The sequence below is a fragment of the Colossoma macropomum genome, unplaced genomic scaffold (genome assembly GCF_904425465.1).
Source record: "Colossoma macropomum unplaced genomic scaffold, Colossoma_macropomum, whole genome shotgun sequence".
NCBI classification, from domain to species: Eukaryota; Metazoa; Chordata; class Actinopteri; order Characiformes; family Serrasalmidae; genus Colossoma; species Colossoma macropomum.
This window is the reverse complement of record NW_023494795.1, coordinates 29,488,047-29,512,752: the sequence shown is the minus strand read 5'-3', so window position 1 is coordinate 29,512,752 and position 24,706 is coordinate 29,488,047. Positions and strand designations below refer to the sequence as shown.

The following is a 24,706-nucleotide window of genomic DNA, read 5'->3' as shown; positions in this document are numbered from 1 at the left end:
AACATCGGAGTCAGTTTTTTTCTACTGGCAGAATGGCCACCAGGAGGGCTGCAGAAAGAGGTTAAACTGCTTGAGGTTACAAGGGTAGACTGGCTACTGAGTGTGTGTGTGTGTGTGTGTGTGTGTGTGTGTGTTTGTGGGTGTCTGTCTGACTGTGTGTTTTTTGAATTTCTGACAGATGTAAATGTAATTCTGCAGTTTAATACAACAGAATATTTTATTTCATTTAGCCTGATTTGTATCACTTTCTGCCTTTCTTGGTTTCTGATCATCCAGTCACTGAGCCATTGTCTTCAATCCGTCTGTGCAGTAACAAAAAGAGACAGCTATATTAGAAAAGGCAGCCGATCTGAAACATAACAGTGGAAAAAGTGTGTGCAGCGGCTAAGCCACCGTGAATGGTGGCAGTGGCAGTGGTATGGCACACACACAACCACACACACACACACACATTTTGCTGCCTCCTGTGTAAGTGAAAGCAGGCCCATTGCTGTAAACCCTCCAGTCTTTCTACATCTGGATCTCGAGAAAAGACCGTGCAGAATACCTTTAAAAGAAGACTACAACTTTGGCTAATTAATTTATCTGTCATCTGTCCACTATTCTACTCTTTATCATTTCTCTCCCTTTGCTTAAACCTCCATATGTGAGATAAGTGATTTTTTTTGTTATATAGAGATGATCAGAGAGTGGAAATGCTTGGAGACAGCGATCTCTAGTCTGTAACTGTTAGAACTTTCGCCTGATGCAAATTGGTAAAATTACAAACTTGCATTCATCACTATGATCTGTAGCAACTCAATTAAGCTGGTTAAATTTCCAGTGTATCCCTTCACAAATTTTGGGCAGCCCTGGTCTGTGTTTTGTTGATTTTCCCAGTGAAAATTGCTGTTGCTGAATTTAACATTGGAAAAAAAGGGAAATAAATGTCACCTGTGCAGAAGTAACATTTGCAAAGCTGTTTTATTTTTTATATGCTAAACCAAATAGAAGTTGTGCACTAAACTTTATGTTTTAAGTTTAAAACGTTTAAGTTTTTCTCTGTAAAGGAAGTGTTGATGAATTTTCACTTAGAAAATCAAGAAAATATGTCATTGGACCGATGGTGTTCAAACTTTTGCATATGACTGTATCAGTGGCTCGTGATTACAATTAGGTCGAGTCGTGCATAACCACTGTTATGGTGTACCGAAAAAAACAGTAGCTACGGCCTCTATGCTTCCTGTAGTGTATTACAATCTGTCAAAAGTGGCCACACCTGCCAAGTGAACATTATAGAGAATTATACAGATGTTTGAAAAAAAAGATGATTTAGTTATAATAAAAATCTAAACTGACACTATCAAATCTATGTTGTACAGTCAGAAGCAGCCAAAATCAGAATCAGACAATTTTACTTCTAACATGTGATCAGCATTCGGGCAGTTTATTAAAATAATTTCAGCCGATCTGTATTGCAATTTATTGATGCACATGATGTGAGTCAGCTAAGTATAGGCACTGCATTTATTGTTTTTTTGACCTGTTGGTAATTTGCCTGTTAAAATGACTTGAAATTAGGAAGGGCCCTGGAACAAGCCCACTGAGACATGATTTTGTGATGTGATGTCTTTCATGCAAAGCACTACTCTTCCACAACAGTGCTGGTGATAGACAGTAATCTACTCAACTTCTCATAACCTGGACTAACATAAAGCATATAGTCCATTCCAGTAAATTCATAAGCTTTCTTTCAGTGAAAAACAGTAAAAATCTGTTCTTTTATAGGGTGTTTCCTATGATTTCAGGCCATTTACTTCATATTCCCACTATTTGTTCCTGCTAACATACCTGCATTCTCTGCTGTGCTACATTATACGTATAGTCAAAAACTGACCCCTATGTCAGTAGGTCATGTTTTCTTTGAAAACAAATTCTCCTCTGAATGTTTTGTCATGCATGTATATCTATCAGGACTATGTGTTTCATAACAGTGTGCTCATTTAGCCTTCGAAGTGAGATATTCATGTGAAAAGTAAATAAATATTGTTATTGTCTTTGGAAAACAAAAGGATAAATACTAATTGACTGTAAAAAAAAGAGAATTGGCCATAAACATTCACAATCAGTTAACCCCTAGTTGACATTTTTTCATTTTGACTAATTGTTGCAGCCCAAATACCAACACTGACAAATGCCTATAAGATACAGGCCTGGACATCAACACAACTCGCAGCACAAAAGCCACTCAGACACTGAGTATAGCAGTTGGGCCAGTAGTTCACTCATCAGCAGGTGGTGCATGTAGGCTGTCTCAATGAGCCTCCATAAGCAGGGCCTCCATCCTGCTATACCTCCATCGCCCCCATGTCCCAGTGCAGGAGCAGAGGTACACAGAGTAGCCTAAACCCATACTTGAGTAACTGTATTGTTAATGTGACTCTGAAGTAAAAGATCTCTAGCAGTTGAGCAAGAGTGAAAAAGTTTAGGCCCAAAACCTCCTTGAGTACAAAGTTCCCCTCTCTGCAATGAAACTGTCTCGAAGCTTAGGAACTGAAGTTTCGTAAGTGCTATTCTTCTCTTCTGGGATCATTTTGGTGTAAAATAAAATGTTTGAAAATAGGAGGTGTGAGCAACTGCAAACAGTCTAGGAGCTGAAGCAACAGAACGGAATTAAATTAGCAACACGATGTGAATACCTAAAATGAAACTGGGCAAAAAGGAGATTGTATTTTGTGTATATAACTACATAAATAGAACTGGTGTATATATATATATATATATATATGTATATATAATATATATATATATATATATATATATATATATATATATATATATATGTAATTATTGTGCAAAAGTCAGAGACCACCCTTCAATTAAAGTTATTTCCATTCAAAACAGCCATTATGTACAAGTTATTGATTTTCCAAGCAACATTTCTGGGGAAATTAGTTAGAAGATAATACATATGCATATACAAAAAATGACTAAAAGCTTCAGAGAAAATGAAACCTAACAACCACCTGCAAGACCTGGTAGACACCAAAACTGTCCCCATCAGATAAACAACTCTTAAAGCTTTCAGACAGTAGTTAATCTCCCATTCTAACAAAGCCATTTGAATCTGAACTTCAGAGAGGTGTCCGGTGGCAGAGACTTGACCAGACAGTGAAAAATAACTGGAAAGACTTTCTCTGTCGGTAAGAGCTATGACTCTTGGCCTGGCCTCAGTAAGAAAGACAGACAGTAAGAAAGAGTAAGTGAGAGGGAGAGAAAGTGCATTAGCTAAGCTTTTTGTGGCATCACAGCTAGCCTGAATCATGGTTCGGGCGCGAGCCCCAGTATGTGTCGCTACGCTAAAACCCGGCTGGCGCGAGACGCTGAGGGTGAAGAGCCAGTGGGGGGTTTGATGGATGACATTCGTGCTCGTGGCTGAAGGGAGACGCAGACAGGCGAGCAGGGGAGGAGAGAAAAAGCAAGAGAAAGAAACAAGATCAAAGGGAACGCACAAGACCCGCGCTTCACGTCTCTTCAATCTTCCCCTGGATGGGTACCATCTCCCACCCACGCATCCACAGGCTTTACGCTAAAAGCTAACTGCTAACCTTATGATGCGGGACTAACACTGCGTTCCCCTAAACAACTGCCTTCACTGGAGAATATATAGAACACTATTACACCATAAGGTAAAGAAATTCCCTACGCTGGAAAATCAAGGGCACTATAGGCATACAGAGAACACTATTATAAGGAACAGAAATGGTCCCCTAATCACTATTACCTTCAAGGGAAAATCAAGGGCACTATATAGAACCCTATTCTGGTGAACAGAAATGCCCCCCTAATCTCTATTCCCTTCTTTGGAGCACTATATAACACTTCAGAGGGAACAGGAATGGCCCTGTAATCACTATTTCCTAGAGCCCTATATAGAACACTATTATATAAAACAGAATCTATTGACTACTACATACATGGGAAATTCAACAGCAATATATAAAACACCCCTAGAGCACTATACAAAACATGTTTATAGGAAACAGAAACGGTTCCCTAATCAATGGAAAACCAAGGGCACTATATAGAATACTATTATAGGGAACTGAAATGTCCAGCTCTGTATAGAACACTATGTTCTGAAACAGAAGCTATTCACTGTTCCCTACACTATAACATTTAGGATACTATATAAAAACACAAATGCCCCCAATCACTATTCCCTGAAGTTCTATCAAGAACACTTTTATAGGGAACAGAAAAATGTCCCCTAATCACTATCCCCCACATTAGAAAATCAAGGGCACTATATAAAACACTATAATAGCGAACATGGAAAATCAAGGGCATTTAATAGTATTAAATGCCCTTGAACAGACTTTGTATTCAACTAAATGATGTTTCATATTAATGTTACATAGACTTGCTTGTCACTCTGGGACAGCAGTCACATTCAATCCCACACAACACAATGCATTATGGGTATTCTTTGTTAACATTGCTGGTACACTACCTGCATTGTGGGATTGTGACAGTACACTGTTCTTCAGCATGTTTTGGACAACATTACAAGATTTCTCCCAAAATAGTGCACTATCTAGTAAATAGGTTTCATAGAGTTTCAGAAACATCAAATTAGCATGAGTCAGCGCAGCTTCCACAGTCCAGAACACATGGTTTTTAATGTGACAGGGCATTGATTGTTTCCATTTTGCAAGAAGTCCAGGTTTCAGAGCTGCAAAAACAAGCAAGTCATGCAAACAGTCTTATGCAAAAGTTTGGGCGCCCCTGGTCAAATGACAGGTTTTGGTGATTTTCCAAGAAAATAAGTTTACACAGTCTACAGAGAACACACCTCTGCACATTTTAATGCACAATTACTGTTTGTTTGCTGAATTTAACATATTGGGGGGGAAGCATAAAATGTGGCCTGTGCAAAAGTTATGGCATATTTTATTCTTTATGTTGTTTTTTTTTCCCAACATGTTAAACAGAAATTTTGCTGTAAAATTAGGAGAAAAATGATGTATTTAATATTTATATTTGTAGAGGTCTTAGACAATCAACAAAACATGTAATTTGTCTGGTGGTGTCCAAACTTTTGCATATGACTGTACATGTGTGTATATTTAATTGTGTGTGTGTGTGTGTGTGTGTGTGTGTGTGTGTGTGTGTGTGTGTGTGTGCATGCACTCATGTGTAAGAGTGTGTGTAAGTAGAAAGGCACGGAGAACAAACCCCGCATGTGAAATAATTGCCCCGGCATTTTTTGGATAACGTGCACCCTAATGGTCCCCAGCTGAGCACAGGCATCTAGACCCATTTAAAGGCCACTGTAAAACTCCACAGGCCTTCAGTGCGCCTTCCAAAACAATCAGCCTGCTATAATCAGGATGTGTGTGCGCACGCATGTGTGTGTGCGTGCACTATAAAATGGCTCCTCTGATGCTGCATGGCCCTTATGAAGGCGGGAGCCGCCACACATGCCAGCCACCTTAATGCCATGCCCGCTGGCACTGTGCCCCTGCGCTGCCTATATTACAGCCGTGTGCGTGTGGAGCCAGGCTCACCAGAACAGCCTACCTATACATTTGTGGCTTAGGCTAAGATACATGTTGTATTTTTATTTATTTAATTCATTTTCAGTCAGAACAGTCTTTAAGTACAAGTCCATTTTCCAGATATTTCTCAGGACATTAGACATAAGATAATCCACTTGCAGAATGATGGAGTCAAAGGAAATAAGTAAAAGGAAAGGAAACTGGGATTCATATTTGTAAATACAGAGATAACAGGACTCCTAACAACCACCTGAAAGACCCGGTAGACCACCAAAACTGTCCTCAGCAGATAAACAGCACTTAAAGCTTTCATATTTGAGACACAGGAGAAATCAAGGTGCTTTAGATCTGAAAAAATCCACAGTCCACAGTCCATCCAGAATCTGTCCATCCTCCCACTGTGAGAAGACAACTCAGCGCTATGGGTCTGAAAGGATGTGTAGCTGTCAAGAAGCCTCACTGAGAAAAGGAGACACATCAAACAAAGAAGCTGCTGGGGTTCTCAGAGGAATGGACTGACCACCCCAGAGTCCAGACCACAACATTACTGAGTGCAATAGGGATTACTTGGATTGTGAAAAGTAGAAAAAGCAACTTCTGAGACTAAACTTTGGAGGTGTGGAAAATGATCTGCAGATTTCTGAAAGCAAGTCATCTGAAAAGAATGGAAGCTCCAAAAATGTAAAAAGTGGGCACAATAAATACTGAAAATGTTCATAGTTAGCTACTGAGGCTTCTGGGTAGTTTCTGATTGTTTTTTCCTGATGCTGAAAAATGAATTTGTTCTTAAGGCAAATTGACTTGAAATGAAAGGGCCCTATCATGGAAAACTAAATTTACCTCACTTATTTGAAATAAAGGACAATAAAGTAATATGAAAACACTGTTTAAGTTTCAAAATGTACCATTCACTATCCAGTCTATATATGAAAGTTAAGCTGCAGAAACAGCCTGTTTTGAAATCACTACTTCTGTGATGTCACAAACCACACAAACACGGACCAAAAGTGAAAATAAAATACAAGAAAAATGTAGCATATTGCTGTTGTCGGAAGAAAACCTTGTATCTCTAAAATGGTAACTTTACAGGAGAAGGAAAAAACCTACTTTACTTTTAATGTAAGTCAATGGAACCAGACTTTTTTCAAAGTAATTTTGGGGCATGTCTTTTGGTCCAGTCATCACGAAATTTACATACAATGTAAAGAACAACAGGTATTTTCAAATTATGTCAAAAACTGAAAAACGACAAACATGGAGATACAAGGTTTTCTTCCGACAGCAGTGATTTGTACTCTTTAAACAAATGAAGGGTGTTCTCTGACTTTTGCACAGTACCCTACATGTGTGTCCAAAGCCTTAACACATACAAGAATTCCCAAGGAAGAAAAAAAGAAAAGAGAAGAGATGAACACTAGGTACATTGTAAGGATGACTATGCTTACAATCACAGTACTGATAAGAGTCTGATAAAGCAATAAACTGACATTATTAGAAATGAACCATCACATTACAGTAAACTTCCTCATGTCAGTCAGGTTTGGGAAAGCACAGAAGCGTCTGCATTAACCAGCCGTCTTCTCCCCCACATGTGCCCAGATCCTGCATGATTCAGCCATGGGCCTCCTGCTCCAGCAGCCTCGTGGCCCGTGGCGGAATAAACAAGAGGAGATTCGCTTTTCCCTTGGCTGTTATCACGCTGATGCATTTCCAGCTTTGGCTCCGTTCCCTGCATAGCTTATGGTTAAGGAGGCCCTTTCATCTAGCCCAGTGCCTTTAGCAAACACACCGCCAGGGCCGCGGCTAACGTAGCAAAGCGCGTTGGAACAAGCCCTCGCTGGCATGAATAAAATCTGATAAGATCGAGGCCTTATTTCGTTTCACATGGGGCTCCCAGAGAGGACTTCTTGTGCTGAGTTACTGAGGTGTCCATACAATCTCAGTGTAAAGCTACAGGCTGCAATGTCATCAGGTATTACTAGCATGACACAGCAAAGGGCTACATTTTTATGCTAACCTAGGCTGTGTTTCAGAACACATTCTTATAAATAAACGTGGAACCAAAGCGGGTTCTTTAGAGTGATGGCATAAAACATCTTAGATTCACTGAATAATCTTTCAGAGCATGTTAAAATGTTACAAAACATTTTAGGAGCCTTTATTTTTGAGAGTAATCTGTTGGGAAATTTAAAATAGCGGCAAAGCCTGGTACACTGATCCAATTACCAGTCATGAGATATTATAGTGTATAAACTCATTATAGTGTATAAATATCATGATAATTGAAGATATGTTCATGATACACAATGTATATGATGATATTTAATTTTTATAGTGTTTGATGTGTTGGAACAGAAAAAATGGACCAGCCACATTTAAAAATACAATAAAAACTATACTATCAATAACTAACTATTTTAGTACATTCATGTTTATTTAAAGGGCCCATATCTTGGAAAACATACATTTCCTTTCCTTTTTTGATGTAGTATGTAAACACTTTCAAAACAAACGATTCACTCTTTGGTCCATACAGTCCACAAATGGAAACTAAGCTGCAAAAATAGCCTGTTTTGAGTTCACTGTTTCTGTGATGTCACAAATACTCATTTACACACATCCTCCTTTTTAGCCCATAGCAGTTTAGCCCCGCCCCTTCACCATAAAAGTTATAAGGAGGGTTTCAGCTCACACTGCTTTTTTGAATGCACAATAAAGGACAGCCTATCAGAACAGAGCTCATTTACATATACCAGTCTTAAAGGCACAGTTAGAAACAGCCCATTTGATTCTAAAGGATGAAGAGAGGTTGAAAAATGGTATTGTAGAAAAAAATTAGTTATTGGTGCATAAACCAACACACCAACACACCCTTCACGCTTGCACGTCTTATTTACAAAAGTGGCTCCTTAAAGAACCATCAGCTGAAAGGTTCTGTAGGGAACCAAAAGTGGCATCGCTGTAAAGAAACCAATTTTGGAACATTTATTTTTAAGAGTCTGAGAGAGAAGACTGGGCTGTTTAAGTCAGTGGAAACAGTATCCACAGCAGCAGTGCTGTATAAGGCCCGGTCATGTTAAGCACATGGCATTTATCACATCAAGACAAATGAAAATCAGTGCCATGCTCAAATCCTCAGTTTGAGTGAGAGAGAAAAGAAAAGCCAGCTGTAAAAGCATATGAGGACACTGGAGTTTAAAAGCCCTCTTCATACTTTTACAGTACCACCCAGATTGTGTCTACACAACATGACAATAATGGTGGCAGTCAAAGCCACCGTAACCAGGCCCATGGTTTCTGGGTAATAATGCTAAAGCCTCTGCTGCGCTTTACTACTGAATTAAACCCAGTCAAAGAGTTCTCGCTGTGTTTTTTAATGTCCACACAGAGAAACTGTATTTGCTTAAACAGACACAGCTTCAGGTTTTTCTTCTTCTAAGCTAAACAGGTAACTCGTCTTCTGGTTGAAGAGTTTGTTTGTGAGGTGAAAGTTGCACGACAGGTTTGAGTGTGCTGCTGTGAACTTTCACGGTCTGTGTGAGGCGGAGTGGAGAAAAAGAGAGGGGAGTGCTTTCATGAGGGGCTCAGTGTGTGTGTTTGTGTGTGTGTGTGTGTACTTGTTTTCATATATTTTCAGGACAAAAAGGTACTGAGACAACAACAAAAAAGAAAAAAACAGGGCTAATCTACAGGTCCAACAAAATGCCTCTGCCTGAGTTATTTTCAGCTCCATGTTTCATTTTTTTAAACTGAAAAAATCCACTCTTCAATAATTTCTTTTTTGGCTCCTGAGGTTAAGATTAGGGTTAGGAGTGAGGTTTATATGTATGTAAGCTTATGAGTATGTACAGGTACTTACCATATCATCTCTTTTTGAACAAACCCTAATTTTCATTTTGTTTTTCATTTGAAAACAGCAGCTGCTCTTTGTGTCAAAATTTAGTGACAAATGGGCCAGCAGAAAAGCTTGGTAATGACCTTGAAGAAAATCCTGTTACATTAACTTACATTAAAAAATGTAAGACTAAGAATGTTTTTTCCTTCTCCAGAAAGTTACTTCTTTGGACATAGGAGATTTTGGCCCACAGTGAGAATATATAGTATAACATATGGGATATGCTAGTATTACATAGATACTTACATATATATGAGAAATATGGAACATGCTATTATTACATATAGCTACTTACATACTGTCACTGTCAAAACAAAACTTTGTATCTACATTTTTATTATTTCTTCATTTTTATGTCATTTAAAAATGCTCGCTGCCCTTTACACTGTGCCAAACGATCATGACGAATATAAATAATCATATTGGGCAGCCCATGTTTTGTTGCTTTACTAAGTGAAATTTTGTTTTAATGCACAATTTTAATACAGTTATTGTTCAGTTGCTGGATTTAACATAATGTTTAAAAAACTGGCCTGTGCAAAAGTTATGGCACATTTTTTAATGTTTCATTTTGTCCCAATATGTTAAACAGAGCCCTGTGATAGACTGGCGACCTGTACTGGGTGTCTCCTGCCTTCCGTCCAGTGAGTGCTGGGATAGGCTCCAGTAACCCCCCGTGACCCAGAAGGATAAGTGGTTTAGAAAATGTGTGTGTGTGTGTATATATATATCATATTTTTATACGACCCTGACAAGGTATAAAAACAAGTGTGTGTGAGTGTGTGTGTGTGTGTGTGTGTGTGTGTGCATGTGTTTGTTTGTTTGTTTGTCTGAGGCTTTATTGGCTAGTATGACTCTCAAGCCAAATCTCTCTTTCTTCAAACACTCACTCACCTACAGCACCCTACACTCACTGTTTAATGCCTTACTGTGGGAGGACAATGAAAAGTCCCTTCTTTCTTTGGGGGAGGTTGAATAAATGTGTTTGTAGTAACTGTGGAAAACAAGGTAGCATTGTTATGATGCAACAAACACTTCACAGGCTAAACCAATGCTGACTATATCATCATAAACTAGAGATTCTTTCATGGCATGTTACTAAAGTCAAGGAAGAAGTGAAATTTAACCCCTTAAATTGCAGATATTTGTTTGGCTAAACAGTATGAGTTGGCTAATTTACATTAACAGAAATGCTTACTAAGGCCTATCATCCCTGAACATCTAAACTGAAGTATATGAACAGTAACTACCATAAATGAAGCAGTTATGATAGCATGGGCTGATATACAGATTCTTGGTGTTTAAGGAAACGTTTAAGAAAAGTGTAGGGGATCAAATGCTGGTCCATTCGCACCGCCCCATCTGTGTGTCAGTGGCTCTCAGAGACGCAATGAGAACAAGCTGCTGGGACGTGTTCATTTGACAGACACAATGTCACACTGTTCCTCCTCACAGCAGCCACAGATAGCAAACTTTTCACTGCACATTAGAGCAAAAAACCCTATAAGCAGAACAATGATGTTTTTAATAATAATGTGAAAAAAACTTACTATTTGCTTTCCAAAGCTGTGACATAGTTGGACAGAGTGCATGCTGCTTCTCACAAAATTAGTGGGAGAAACATTAGGAGAGAGAGAGAGGGAGAGAGAGAGAGAGGACGAAAAAGTGAGAGGGAGAAAAAGGAAAACATCTGGCGAACACCGTCAGCACATGCTGAAATTTAGCGGCGGCGCTCGCAGCCTAAATTAGTGGCGAGTTTTATTCCCTGCTGTGGTAGGAAAAATATCAAATCTGTTGCCATATGACTACCATAAAGCGGTATGTGGAGCGTTTGATGCCTTCATGTGGGAGACTTTAACTCCTTCCAGGGCTCCAAGTGGAGAGCACATGCCGCACCGGCCCAGCTCGCTAACCCATCCAGCATGGACCAGGGTGACCCCTGCCAGCACACGACACCAGTCAGCCCAACATGGGGTGGTCTCCGGTCTCATCCAGACCTGGAGAGCCACAGCCCTGTCCGAGGGCCAAAACAGCCAGCCCCAGGGGGCTTCCAGACTTGGGAGTAGGACTGGGTATTGCTAGCTAGCTTATGATATAGTACTAATCACCGAGGCTGTATTAACCCAGTTGGCTTTCCCATGCGTGGGCCACCAGGGGACGCACGCATGACTGCAATCGGAACAATAGCAAAAGACATGACTATGATTATATAGTTTTGTGGAGAGCTTTGTTTTACATCGCATTCGACATCACATTGAAAACAGTACAATCACAGACATACAGTCGTATGCATAAGTTTGAACCCTCCAGACTTCTAGTGGGAAGAAAAACTTAAATATGGCCTTTTTTCTGTAAATTTAAATGAATATTTTTTTATTTTTTATTTTTGAGTTTAAGCTGGAAAAAAAAACATAAAATGTGGCATAAATTTTTCACAGCCCAGAATTTATGTTCAATTTTTACTCAGTCAACATTAATATTTTATATTTTACGTAGCTTTTGGCCATAGGGTGGAACAATTAATTGCTTTTTTCTTATTGAAATTGCAATTCGGCAGTGTAATTTTCAAATTGCAAAAGCTGCAATTTTAATTATATCCTACTTTATTCTCAATTGTCCTAACAAGGTTATGGTGTGAAATGGTTCATGGTAGAGAAACGTACTGACTCTGATTTCTTTACAGTGCTGTTGATAGGAACCAGAGGTCACCATGTCTACAATACAAATACAGTTATTTTATTTCTAATAAAAATAGTCAGTGAACCTACACATGTCTTCTGAGTTTTAATCTGGGAAATAGTTTTATCTGGGAAATAAAATATCTGGGTACTAGTTTTTCTCACTGCATGTACCCCTCTGTCATGAACACATCAACACAAAACACAAATTTAGGCCAAAACATCATTGCAAGAGTGTCATAAAACAATGTTGCACACATGAAGCAGTGCATTCATAACTATTTTATGTATTAGCTTTCTGTGAGGCAGCTTCAGACATCTGGTTCCATTTAAATTTGACCAATTCTGGCTTCGTATAGTTCACTACAATGAATCATTTTATTTTTGTTTACTTATTGTCTATGTATGTACTTAAGTATGTACTTCAACCACATTGAATGGGCTATAGAAATATGTGTAAACAAGAGATTTGCATACAAATACACTGTGTGTATATACATATACTGTGTGTGTATATATATATTTTTGTTTTGTTGGCATTTGTTTTGAAACACATTATAGACCATTTTCAAGAACTGCTTTTTTAATATGTTGTTAGGAGTACTCTTTACACATATAAGAAATATCAATACAATACTATAATTAATATTGCATTTATTGAAGATTAAAATGTGTTTTTTATTGTATGTCAAGCTGTTAATCTTTTCAAAACATGTATCCAAAATTGTTACAAATGGATACAAATGATTTTGGAAAACTCTTTATATGTTAAAATAAAACAGTGTATAAAAATGCTCTATAAATAGCCTCATAGTCAATGAAAGTCTCTGAATTATTTCATCATAAGAATAGCCGACTATAGCAAAAGCCATTTAGCTGCTGGAGCTCAAATATGATTCACACATTAATTGAATGATGCAGGTTGCATTTTGCTTGTGAGTCAAATATCACTGACACAGTGCTGCTGGGCCTGTGACAGTGAAAAAGGAGACCGGATGAGTTAAGGCCTGGTCAGATTTCAACGGTGTTGATAAACAGTTTTAAGAAGTCTGTATAGTCTGCAGGCCTCTGTAGTCAACTCTGTACTCTGTACACTCTGAATGACACTGTGAGAAAAAAAAAAAGGTCTTTCATATCAGCTCACCATCTCTCAGCCCTCCCTCCGTCCTCCACACGCACACACACACCCAAACTGCCACTGTAACCTCTAATCACAACCCCAAAGGCTGGACATCAAATGCAGCGAAGTTGAAAACAGATGATCAGAGGTAATTAACGCAGTTTCATATGCAAATTTAATTAATGCAAAACTACAAAGTCATTATGCAAATGGAGTTTTCCTTGAGCCTCTGTGCAAATATTCATCACTCGGAACAGGGATCAGTCTTGCCATCTTTTCGAAAATCACTTCCCTCCTCTCTCTCTCTCTCTCTCTCTCTCTTTCACACACACTGCACAGACAAACACTCGCTTGCACACTCGCGCCACTCTCTCTCTTCAGGGACGACATATAAATGCGAGTGAAGTTATTTTAAACTTGAGATGATTTTTTTTCCTCTCTTTTTTGGCACGGCACCAGGCCCTTGCTATCAGAGCAGGCAGCTGAGAGACTGGCTGAGATGATTTGGCACTGAAGCGAGACAATGCGACCGTTAGACTGGGACCGTATGAATATGCATGACACTGATTACTTTCCATGATTAAAGACTACTCTAATATTTAAATGAGAGCATGCTCGGTGATTAGACGAACACTGGGAAGGACCGACGTGCGCGCGTGTACAGTCGCCTCAGTGGATGACAAACGAGTTGCCATGCAGCGTACAATGCGTATGCAGGGTAGATGCGTTCTATGCAGCTTTGTGAATGATGAGTAAAATCCTGGCATTTCATATTTCATGTTTTAAAAGACATAACAATGTTTTCCAATATTTTTTTATCATCTGAAATTATCCAAGCAAAATAAATCAATTAAAACCAACCAATGAGTTGATTTGGTGTAACTACATCAAAATACTTGTAATTTGCTACATATATTAGCACTATCTACATTATATGCTATATATATTGCTATAATAGATAGTAATAAAAGATCTCTGTTTTTCCATTTTTATTTTTCACACCAGTTGCCTTTTACATTGTGTGAACATTTCATGATGAACGGACCAATTATTTAAAAATCTTGTTACATTAAATGCACCAATTTTTCAAATTTTCAGCATGATTCAATGGTTGAGATGTAAACAAAGTCATTCAGAGTGTTTTAATGAGAAATGGTTCCCTGTAGAGAAACTTACAGACTCAGATTTCTTTACAGTGGTGGTGATAGGAACCAGGGGTGATGATGTTCACAATGCAAACATAATTATGTGATATCTAAAATGACCAGTCTGTGCACATGAGTTTTTGTGTATAATGTTATATAATTGTGAAACAATTTCTTTGAGGACTATTTTGCCAAACAATGGCCTGCATGTACCGCTCTACCCTGAATGAGTTTAGAAATATATGTTTTAAGCCAAAAGCTTATGTCAAAACAATCACAAAACAATGTCTCAGGCAACAAGTAGCACACTTGAAACCATTTAATGTACAGTGAGGGAGATATTAGAGGCATTACACTCTGTAGACGTCTGGTTCCACTGTGAACAATTCTGACTGTTTCTTTAGACTAGAGCATTTCACGTCAAACCACTCTGAATGACTTATTTTACATTTTAACTGTTGAGGAATTTTGAAAATTTGGTGTAATTCCTCTTTAACTTAAATTAAAGGAACATTGTTTACTTCTCCTTTAAAATGACTGTTTCGGAGACACAAGGTTTTGTTATTACAGTGACGTTTTATGCTTCAGAAGGGATGTGAAGCAAGGCAGATACAAAAAAGGAGGTGTGTTATAAGAGGAAGACAGTAGGGGTGGGAGATATGGCGATATGATATCTTTATCACGATACATTATGTCATGATAAACTTTTCTTAACATATTATGGGAACTGTAAATATATAACAGTGACCAATTGCATGATTCATTCAGTCATTGTATGTGTCATAGCAGTCTAAGATGTCAACAGAGCCCAGCTATCTGGATGTATTTCTGTGCAGTATGTAAAACTATCCAACTAAAATCATTGTACTCATAGGTTTTGACAACATTTTATATGTTGTACTGCTGCTTTGGTGGTGCATTTTATCGAACACAAACCTCATGACTGTATCATGTAACATGAAAATGTTGTGACATTATATTTTCATCAAATCATCCATGCCACAACACGCAAACAGCAGTAAAGCCCAGCAATCTACAGTTATACTCTGACCACCCTATCCTGTTTACTGCTTTGCGTATCCTGCACGAGTGTGAGTGCAGACAGTATCGGAAGCACCTCCACCGCAATCTACATTTATCTGCAACCGTTAAAAAGAAATGCACTCGGCCTTTCGACGAGAAAAAGCTCATCAATGGTTCCTTACAGCTCCTAGCATTTTGATGAACTATGGCAACACAAAGATGATTACGATCACATCTGGAAGCTGTGGTGTGCGTTGTGGCAGCGGCGAAGTGGTAAGCTGACTCAAATCCACAACTGCACAGTTACACGTTCAAATCCCTTCGAGGTACGCACAAGAAAAGTAATGAAATCGCTAATAATCCTTACTAAATTCTGACCTTGACCACAATAAGACTTTGAGCAACACAATAAAAGTGCAAATGTTGAAGTAACACTTTATGGAGCCCACAGTGGGGCCTACAGTGAACACTGGTTACAAAGAGAGGCCTAAAACCTACAAAATGGGTCTACTGCACTGTCAGAATGAAAGATTTTGTGCAGGTACATTTTTCATTCATCAAGATACAACAATGTAAAGGTTCCCTCAAAGGTACAACAGTGGTTTTAAGGTCCAATAGCATACCTTAAACATTTTTGCCCAGGTGAAAAGTATGTATTCGTACCTTTTTATAACCTAATGTTTTAAAACAGAACAATAAAATAAAAAGCCTGGAGACGAGACGGGGTGTGTGGAGTCAGTACAACATAGAAAATATAATTTCAATGGATTATGGTACAATTATGTTCCCTGACTAAAGGTACTGAGATGTACCCTTGAGGGTACCACAACAGTGACAGTTGTGTACCTTTTTTCTGAGAGTGTTGCAGCTTCCCCTGTCGAACATCTTTGTTTTTCTGACTTTCAGTTCCTTAAAAAAAACAATGAGCTAAAAAATGTGCTAATCTTTTGGATGTACTTTCCTTCAACATTCAGTTTCATGTTTATCAAAGTGTCCTCTTATTTACCTCCTAACTACTAACTACTTAACACCTTAAATGGCCAAAGAACACCAGCAGGCCCAAAGTTTTATTACACACTTCTATAACCTGAGAATAGCTCAAGCAGTTTGCATTGTAGTCTCTGTAGTTACTGAATAATTAGCCTTAGTATGTAATAACCCTGGGGTTAACTATTGTTGCAAGCATATACTAAAACTCTTTTACCCTGAAAGTGCAGGGGACTATCCCCAATCTAGTGCACATTGGGAATAAGCAGATTTTTACAATATAAAATTACAATCAGGAAATGTATTTTTGCAAAAACAAAAAATGCCTTAAAAGGTTTAGTTGTAAGGGATAAAGAGAAGCTAGAATTGGTCATATAAAAATAAATCATGACTGTTAGGGTGTATAAGAGCAAATAAATGTTAGAAGAGGATAAATAATAAAATAAAAGAAAAGAAAAATGTAGAATATGGCCCCTTTAAGTTATTGCAAATCAACAAAGAAAATGTATTCATTCAAACTGTAAACATTTTGAAGAGCTTGGTGTCCCCAAACATTTGACCGGCAGACTACATCTACAGTTATATTAGCACTTATAAACTGTTTCACCACAAAGCTTTAATATAAGACTCCTGAAGGAGTAGTGGCATTGCACAAATAAGTCTGTTAATGATCATTGTTTTAAACTGGCCAGTACAACATGATAGTGAGTCTTGCGCAAAAATTCAATGGCACTGGGATTTCAGGGCTGGGAATAACTGCCCCTCACTCAAGCCAGTGATGCCAACTAACTGGCCCATGGGGGCTGAGATGAGGGGAAAATGGGTTCAGATTTCGGCCAGGGCTGCCCCGCGCCAGGATTAGCCCTGTGGGACAGAGCTGGATGAAGGCCCATATCTCTACACATTCACTCTCTCCTCAAGGAGAGGAGATGGATGTAAACACAGGGAGTTTTCTAGCGCTGCCCCTTTAGTACCCTCAGTTACAAAGACAGATCTGAATAGTTTATACTGGGGCTGTAAATTAACAGTTCAATTTGATTCTTTAGAAAAGGATTCAATGCACATTCTTCAATTTTACCACGATTCAAATCTGCTCGATTCAGTTATTTTGATGTGATTCAGAATTACTTTATAGTAATTTACTATGCTGATAATAAACACGATATACCTTGCTTTTTAGACGATACACCTTGAGACGGATGACTAATTTTTACAACATGCATTACAATTGTGTGCAAAAGTCTGGGCACCCCTGGTCAAATCATTTGCGATTTTTGATTTTGTAAGTGAAAAAAAGTTTTTGAGAAACCACACTTTAGCGTACGATTACTGTTTCTTTGTTGAATGTGACTTATTGGGAAAAAAAATTAAGAGAATAAATAAAACATGAACTGTAGCCTGTGCAAAAGTTATGGCACGTTTCATATTTTATGTCTTTTCCAACGTGTTAAACTCACCTAATAGAAATTCTGCACTAAAGTCTGCAGAAAAACAGCATATTTAAGTTTGTTCCCTTTGAGAGGACTGGTTTTTCACTTAGACATGTAATTTGACCGGAGGTGTTCAAGCTTTTGCATATGACTGCGTAAGGAATCTAAAGTCAGCACTGGGCTTTTGGAAGAAAATTTACACTATGAAGATCCAAGAAGCTCAGAGCCACTGGAAAGTCCAGTCTGGGGGGGTTCATGTTGTGAACCCATCAACCTCGATCCCAGTCCATATGTGTTGCTCCTGCCCACCAGCATCCATAGTCACACATTTTATTTAATTAGACCCATTAAATATAACCTAATTTGCCTGAAACTGAAATGGTTAAGTGGCAGTCTAATACACTGATGCTTGCGTGCTGTGGAAAAATCCAGTTCGGCCTCCAGCACCTCCCTGTTCAGCACTGCTCTAGACAAACCTTCATTTCACTGCTGCTCCTGAGTGCTTACAAATGCTAAAAATGACAGAGTCATAGAAAATGAGTTCAGTGAAGTAAACAAAGAACTTCAGCGGCTGTACTTTAGCACTACAGCGATATGCTGTGCAAAGCTAATTTGAGCCACAGAATGACTGTAAGGAAATACACTGAGACCTGAAAGTCTGGAAGTCCAAAAGTCTGAGCACAGTAGTGAAAATGCATATATTTTGCATTCTTTTTCTAACTTAACCCTAGAATGCATGACGGGGGTCCAACTGACCTGGAAGGATGTGATTTTGTGGAATACTTTATCAATAAAAGCATTATGTTGAAATTCTGAATATTTTTCAAAAATCTTGTTTGTAAGTCTCATAGACGTCAGTTCCATATTTCTTGGTCACAGGTTATGAAAAAATAGCATACATTTTTGGATCACTACCCCAGCTCTTCACAATAGAGGTTAAAATAACCCCTGACCATTTCCTATGGATTTCTGAACAATGACAATATTTATCAAGTATTTCAGTGTAAGAACATTGATCTGAGATCAGGTTTCATCAGTTCATGTAATTCTATTCAGTGTTTTATAAAAGCTGTAAGCTGACCACAGCATTCTTCCTCTGAGAAGTTTGATGAATATGTGCATGTTTTTTGGGATATGTAATTCTTTCTTTAATTTATTCCATTAATTAATCAAAAAAGGCTTTGTCAATGTCATTTCTATGTTGAAAAAATACATTTTTTATGACTACTAGTCTTTGTAAAAGGGTCCATTCATTACTACAGGATTGTGTTCTAAACTAATATTTTATGATTTTCTGTTTTTATTAGACATTTCCTTTCTAAGAACATTTCATCACTTGATATGTCTTTTCCAGACATACAGTTACACACACAAGGTTAAACACTTCCAGTAAAATCACATGACAGTGTGCACTGGAGCTGTCCTGGACTACAGTTTGTTCAAAAGAGCCATCTGAACAATGGAACAATCCGATCTTCTTGCAATTTTACATGGTCAATGTCACAAATTTGCTTGAATTTGAATAGTGACCCAGAAATAGTGCAGAATCTTTAATATTACATTTTTTAATTTTACTTTATTTTTAAATTTTCAAATTTAAATTTTAACTTTTGTCTATTTTCAGGTTTACATGAAAAGCTTTTGGACCCCACTCTATGTGTGAGGTGCTGTGCTTTTATGTGTAAATGTGTAAGACTGAGGAAAGAGTGAGAAAAAGAATGATATGCAAAGGTGAGAAAGATCTGTCTGTCTGTGTGTGAAACTGATGTATGAGGTCTGTGTGTACACATGGGTGTGTAGTCGTGGCCTGCCTTGTTGAGGCCAGAACCACATGCAGTACTGTGCAGACATCACATACCACCCTGCATTCATTTAAATTCCAGTCAAAATGGCCATTATGTACAACTTATTCATTTTTCTGGAGACATTTCTGAGGAGTTTAGAAAGAAGATAATCCACCTGCACAATGAAGAAGAAAGTGAAAGAAAAATAAGCGAAAAAACAGGAAACTGCAGTTAAAAAAATACAAGCTACAGAGAAAATGGGACTCCTAACAACCACCTGCAAGACCTGGTAGACCACCAAAACTGCCCCCATCAGATAAACAGCACTTAAAGATTTCATCTTTCAGAGAGAGGAGAAAATCAAGGTGCTTCAGATCTGAAAAAATCCACAGGTGTTTCTGTCCATCCTTCCACTGTGAGAAGACAACTCAGCACTATGAGTCTGAAATGTGAGATGTGTAGCTGTCAAGAAGCTTCACTGAGAAAAGGAGATGCATCAAACAAAGAAGCTGAACAATGGACTGACCACCCCAGAGCCCAGACCTCAACATCACTGAATGTGTTTGGAATTACTTGGATTGTAAGAATTTGAAAAAGAAACCAACTTCTAAGACTGAACTTTGGAGGTGTGGAAAAAATATCTCTGCAGATTTCTTTGAAAAACTGAAAGCAATCAACTGAAAAAAATGGAAGCTATAAATGGAAGTCTGGTCAAGAAATTCAGAATGTTGAAGCACAATGGTCTTCAGAAAAACTAAAAAAAAAAAACTTCCATACATCTGACAACACTGATAAATGGACTCTAAATTATAAACTTTCCACTCATACCTAATTTGTGTCTGTAAATAGAAGAGGTGATATTTTATCATGATTTGAATTTGATTTTGTCTATATTGTTGTCAATTCCTGACATCGAAACAAACAGTAAAGAGTAATATAAATGTAATGATGAGAGGAATGTAAATGTAATTCAGTACATAAATATGTAATAAAATATATAAATATATCATTTTATTTAAACAGTAACACAAAATGGCAGTAATAACTATTACTGCATAAACCCAGAATGCAATTAGAAACAATGTGTTATGGGGCTTTAAAATCACCCAGAGAAAGTCAGAGACAGTCAGTCCAAAATCTTTAATATAAACCTTAGTTTTTCAAGGCTCCCTGACTACCATTGCTAGCGTTACTAACATTACTAGCCCAGTTTTGTCAGCATATATTACTAGCATTACTAACATTACTAGTGTTACTAACATTATTAGCCTAGCCTTTTTTCAGCCTACATTACTAGCATTACCAACATTACTAGCCTAGCCTTTTTTCATGCCTTTTAGCTGGAAAACAATGAATTTGTCAATAAATAATTAATGAACATGATAAATTCACTAAATGATATTGAAAGTTTTATTCCATCAAATCTATATACTGATTATGCAACATTAACTTCAGCTTAACGCTTATCAACACTCTCACTGCAACAAATTCTATGTGGTGTAGCTGCGCTTTTTACTTTCTGCTATGTGATGCTACACAATGCAATATGACACTATAGTAAACGATGTTATGCTTGTGTGCCGAGTGTGCAATGGCCCTGTGTGTTAAATCTGTCGTCCCAAGTAACTAGATGTAAGATGTAAAGCTCCAGCAAACTATTGAAAAAAAAAGACCAAGAAATTTGGACTGAAGGGGTTTAAAGGCTAGTTGTTGTCTCAATGTTTTGGACAGCACTACAGCCCTAGTGTGTATTTTGTCAGCTGCAGTTTAGAGACCATGATAATGTTGAGCGTGTGCAGTTCCACAGCTCTGCAGCCTCTTTCACCTAACCGAATGCGAAATCTGTTATTAATACGTCTCTGTTTCTCACAGCTATTGAATTTTAATGAGCTTCCTTAACATTTTTTAATACACTAAATTTCCCTCAAACATGGGTGAGCTTGTGCTTCTTCTTTTTCTTCTACTTTTTTTTAGCAAAATTATTCTCAGCTGCCAAAGTGCTCAAGGCTGCTATATGATGTTTTACTCACAGTGAGAGAGAGAGAGAGAGAGAGAGAGAGAGAGAGAGAGAGCAGTTCTAATGAAATCATCTGACAGCTATTAATCCCTCTTGAAGGCGCATGTCAAAGCCAAACGGAAAAATCTTTGACGGAAGCTCTCCGTGAAGAACAGGTGAGGACGTTCAAGATTGGGCTTTCCAAGTGTGAGTACGTACAGTATGTGTCAGTTAATCCTGTCAGTTAACAGAGTGGCCCCAAAAGGTATTTTGACATTTGTGCCATACTTAAAAATGTGTTAAGTATATTGTGTTAAGGAAAAAAATGACAAAACAAGTGGCATTTATTTTAAACAGACCATTCCACTCCTGTCTTTCTCCTTATTGGCAAAGTATTCTTCTAAAAGGTGGCTGATGAGCTTCAGGTCGTTATTGTTTGAGCAGTTTCTTTGCAGGTTTGCATTTAAAATGTCTCTGTATTCTTCTGACTTCATGATCCCATCAATGAACACAAGCTCAGCGACACCACTGTAAGAAAAACAGGCCCAGACTTTGAGGTTTCCACCTCTGTGTTTCACAGAACCCTAAGTGCAGTCTGGTTGGAGTTCTTGTCCAGGCTTTCTCCCTTACAGCTTGATGTTGTGCTAGAAGTGTTTCACGTTTCACGTTTAATGTTTACCAATGCTTAAATGGTTAAAGTGTCCAAATTCTTTTTGGGGCCACTGCATGCACAGGTACAGGCACACACTTACGCTACAGGCCAAAAGTTGGACCCAAGCAGGGCAAGCAGTACAATTACATCAGTTGCCCAACAGAACATATAACATGTTTTGATGTCCAAAGCAGTTTGATCCAGAACATTCCGCTGGTCTTATGTTGCATTTGATATAAATGATGAATTATGCATTTTCATGTTTCATTGAAAGCGAGTACTGCTGGCAAACTAGCCAGCAGTTAAAGATATGAGTGAATGGTCAATGTTACAGATTTAACCAACTAATGTGTATGTATTTTGATTTATCTAAAGCAGAGGTGCCAAAACCTTTTATCCTGTGCAATGTTTGTGGTGGGCAGAGGGGCAAAAAAAAAGGTAGGTAGGTTAAAACAAGTATAGTTTCAAAATGGATTTTATAAAATTTTATATTTGACTACTACAATACTTAATACAGTTTTAAGGGAAAATGAGAATTTAATAGGTTAATAGTATAAGATATGTTTGTTCTCTCATTGAGTGTGGAGGCAGGTGTCTCAGGCCAAATTTGGGCAGTTCAGATTTAAGGCAAATATTCCTATAATCTCATTTAGAGAGAAGTAGAGAAGTGCTACTTTATGACCATTGGTGGTGTGAACAGCAATGTTAATATGACGGTTAATGCTTAACTCGGAGCTGAGAACTCCTCACTGACTTTCTGAGTAGGAATTCCGAGCTGATGGGAGCTCTTTCCTAGTCAGAAATTCAGAAATTCGGAGTTACGAGCTTTAGTCGAACTCTAGCATACTGATCAGTTTTTAATTCTTTTCACTCTCCTGTGGTAACATCTGATTGAGCTGATGAACCTTCAGGAGAATCTGAATAGAGGAATCAGGTGGATCTGATTAGAGCTACATTAAAACTCTGTAGGAGAATCAGCAGGAGCTCAACTCATTAACTATCACTTACTGCACACACTATAACTGCAGACATTTTTGGAATAAAGTAATGTATTGAATTTACTTGATTCAAATGTGGACATCCTTTCCATGTGAATAACATACTATATTTGTGTGTGTTTACATTTGTGTCCTTCTGTATACTTACTTTTTGTGAAATTTTGATGATGTAATATAGGCATTAATATGGAAATAATATTCAATGCATTACTTTTTTCAGTGTACAGTCAAACTTTGTTTTGTGTCAATAAATATATTTCTCTTTTTTTCTTTTTTTCGGGGGGGGTTACTGGATAATTTTAGAAATTTCACACTCAGTTTGTTTCCACCCTCATAAGTCTACATCCCCACATTAAGCCTAAAATTTCTCATGTTTGTCCCCAGACATTCCCGTTACAAGATCACATCTGGCCCAGTGAGATACCAAACCCTTGACCTGCAGCATACACGTGTGGGCAAGTACAAAACCTGATTCTGAACTCTGTTGTATCCTGCATGTAAACACAATCACCTAAACAGCGTTTTATAACTTGAGAAATGTTGCTTCGACCTTTTCAATCTCTCTCTAGCGCTGCACAAAAACACATTTAAGCAGAGTTAATTACCGTAACGCTCTTCTTTCTGGACATCCTAAGCAAACAATCCATCCTTTAAACTCATACAAAATGCAACAGCATGGGTCCAAACAAAAACAAAAAAAAAGTTCTTTTACTAGTTTCTAAAGCTCTAAATGGCATTAAAGAGTGGCCTAAAAGCCTAAAAGTGTTCTGATCTTTTTATTTGATCTGTTATTGCTTCATGTTATTTTAAATTGTCATATTATTTAAATGAATATTTTCTTGAACAGCATCTATAATGGAATAAAATCAAACTCAACTTTAATTTCTTGTATTACTGTTAAACTTTAACACCTGTTATTATAATTGATGCACCACCACAGTTATTTAGTTGCACACTACTGCTGAAGATATAAGTCATACATTTCTATTTTTTTCTGCTAATGTAAAGATTATTGTCTGTTATCTTTTGAAAATGAAATATTCACCTTAACTCTGACGCATTTTTGTTGCTTTTAAACGTTTTGACCTGTGCTGTGTATGTGTATGGCATAACTGTCTGCAGCACTTTCTGAATCTGTTAACTGAACACTACAAAATAAAAAAGTGGTGTGTTGAATAACGACACTCTAACTTGTATAACCCAGTTTAACACTTTTTGTGTTTTCACATTCTTTTCTTATTTAACATATTCTGTGTTAAAAATAACCCAAAATATGTTTTGCATAACTGGGCACAGAATATTTCAACACATTTTGTGTTATAACTAACAGAAAGTGTGTCGTCTCCAACTGAACACACTGATGTTTCTAGTTAGAGACAGATTGTTTTTAACACTTTTTACGAGTGTATTACTGCAGACATTACTCACAAAAAATAATTCTTCTTTTTTTATTTTTCC

At 37.7% G+C, this 24,706-nt stretch overlaps 1 protein-coding gene across 1 annotated transcript in view; it reads right to left on the bottom strand.

The window, feature by feature from the left end:
* Positions 1–24,706, bottom strand: part of bcl11bb (BAF chromatin remodeling complex subunit BCL11B b) — a 45,115-nt gene that overhangs the window by 11,306 nt on the left and 9,103 nt on the right. The gene's annotated exons all lie outside the window — the stretch shown is intronic.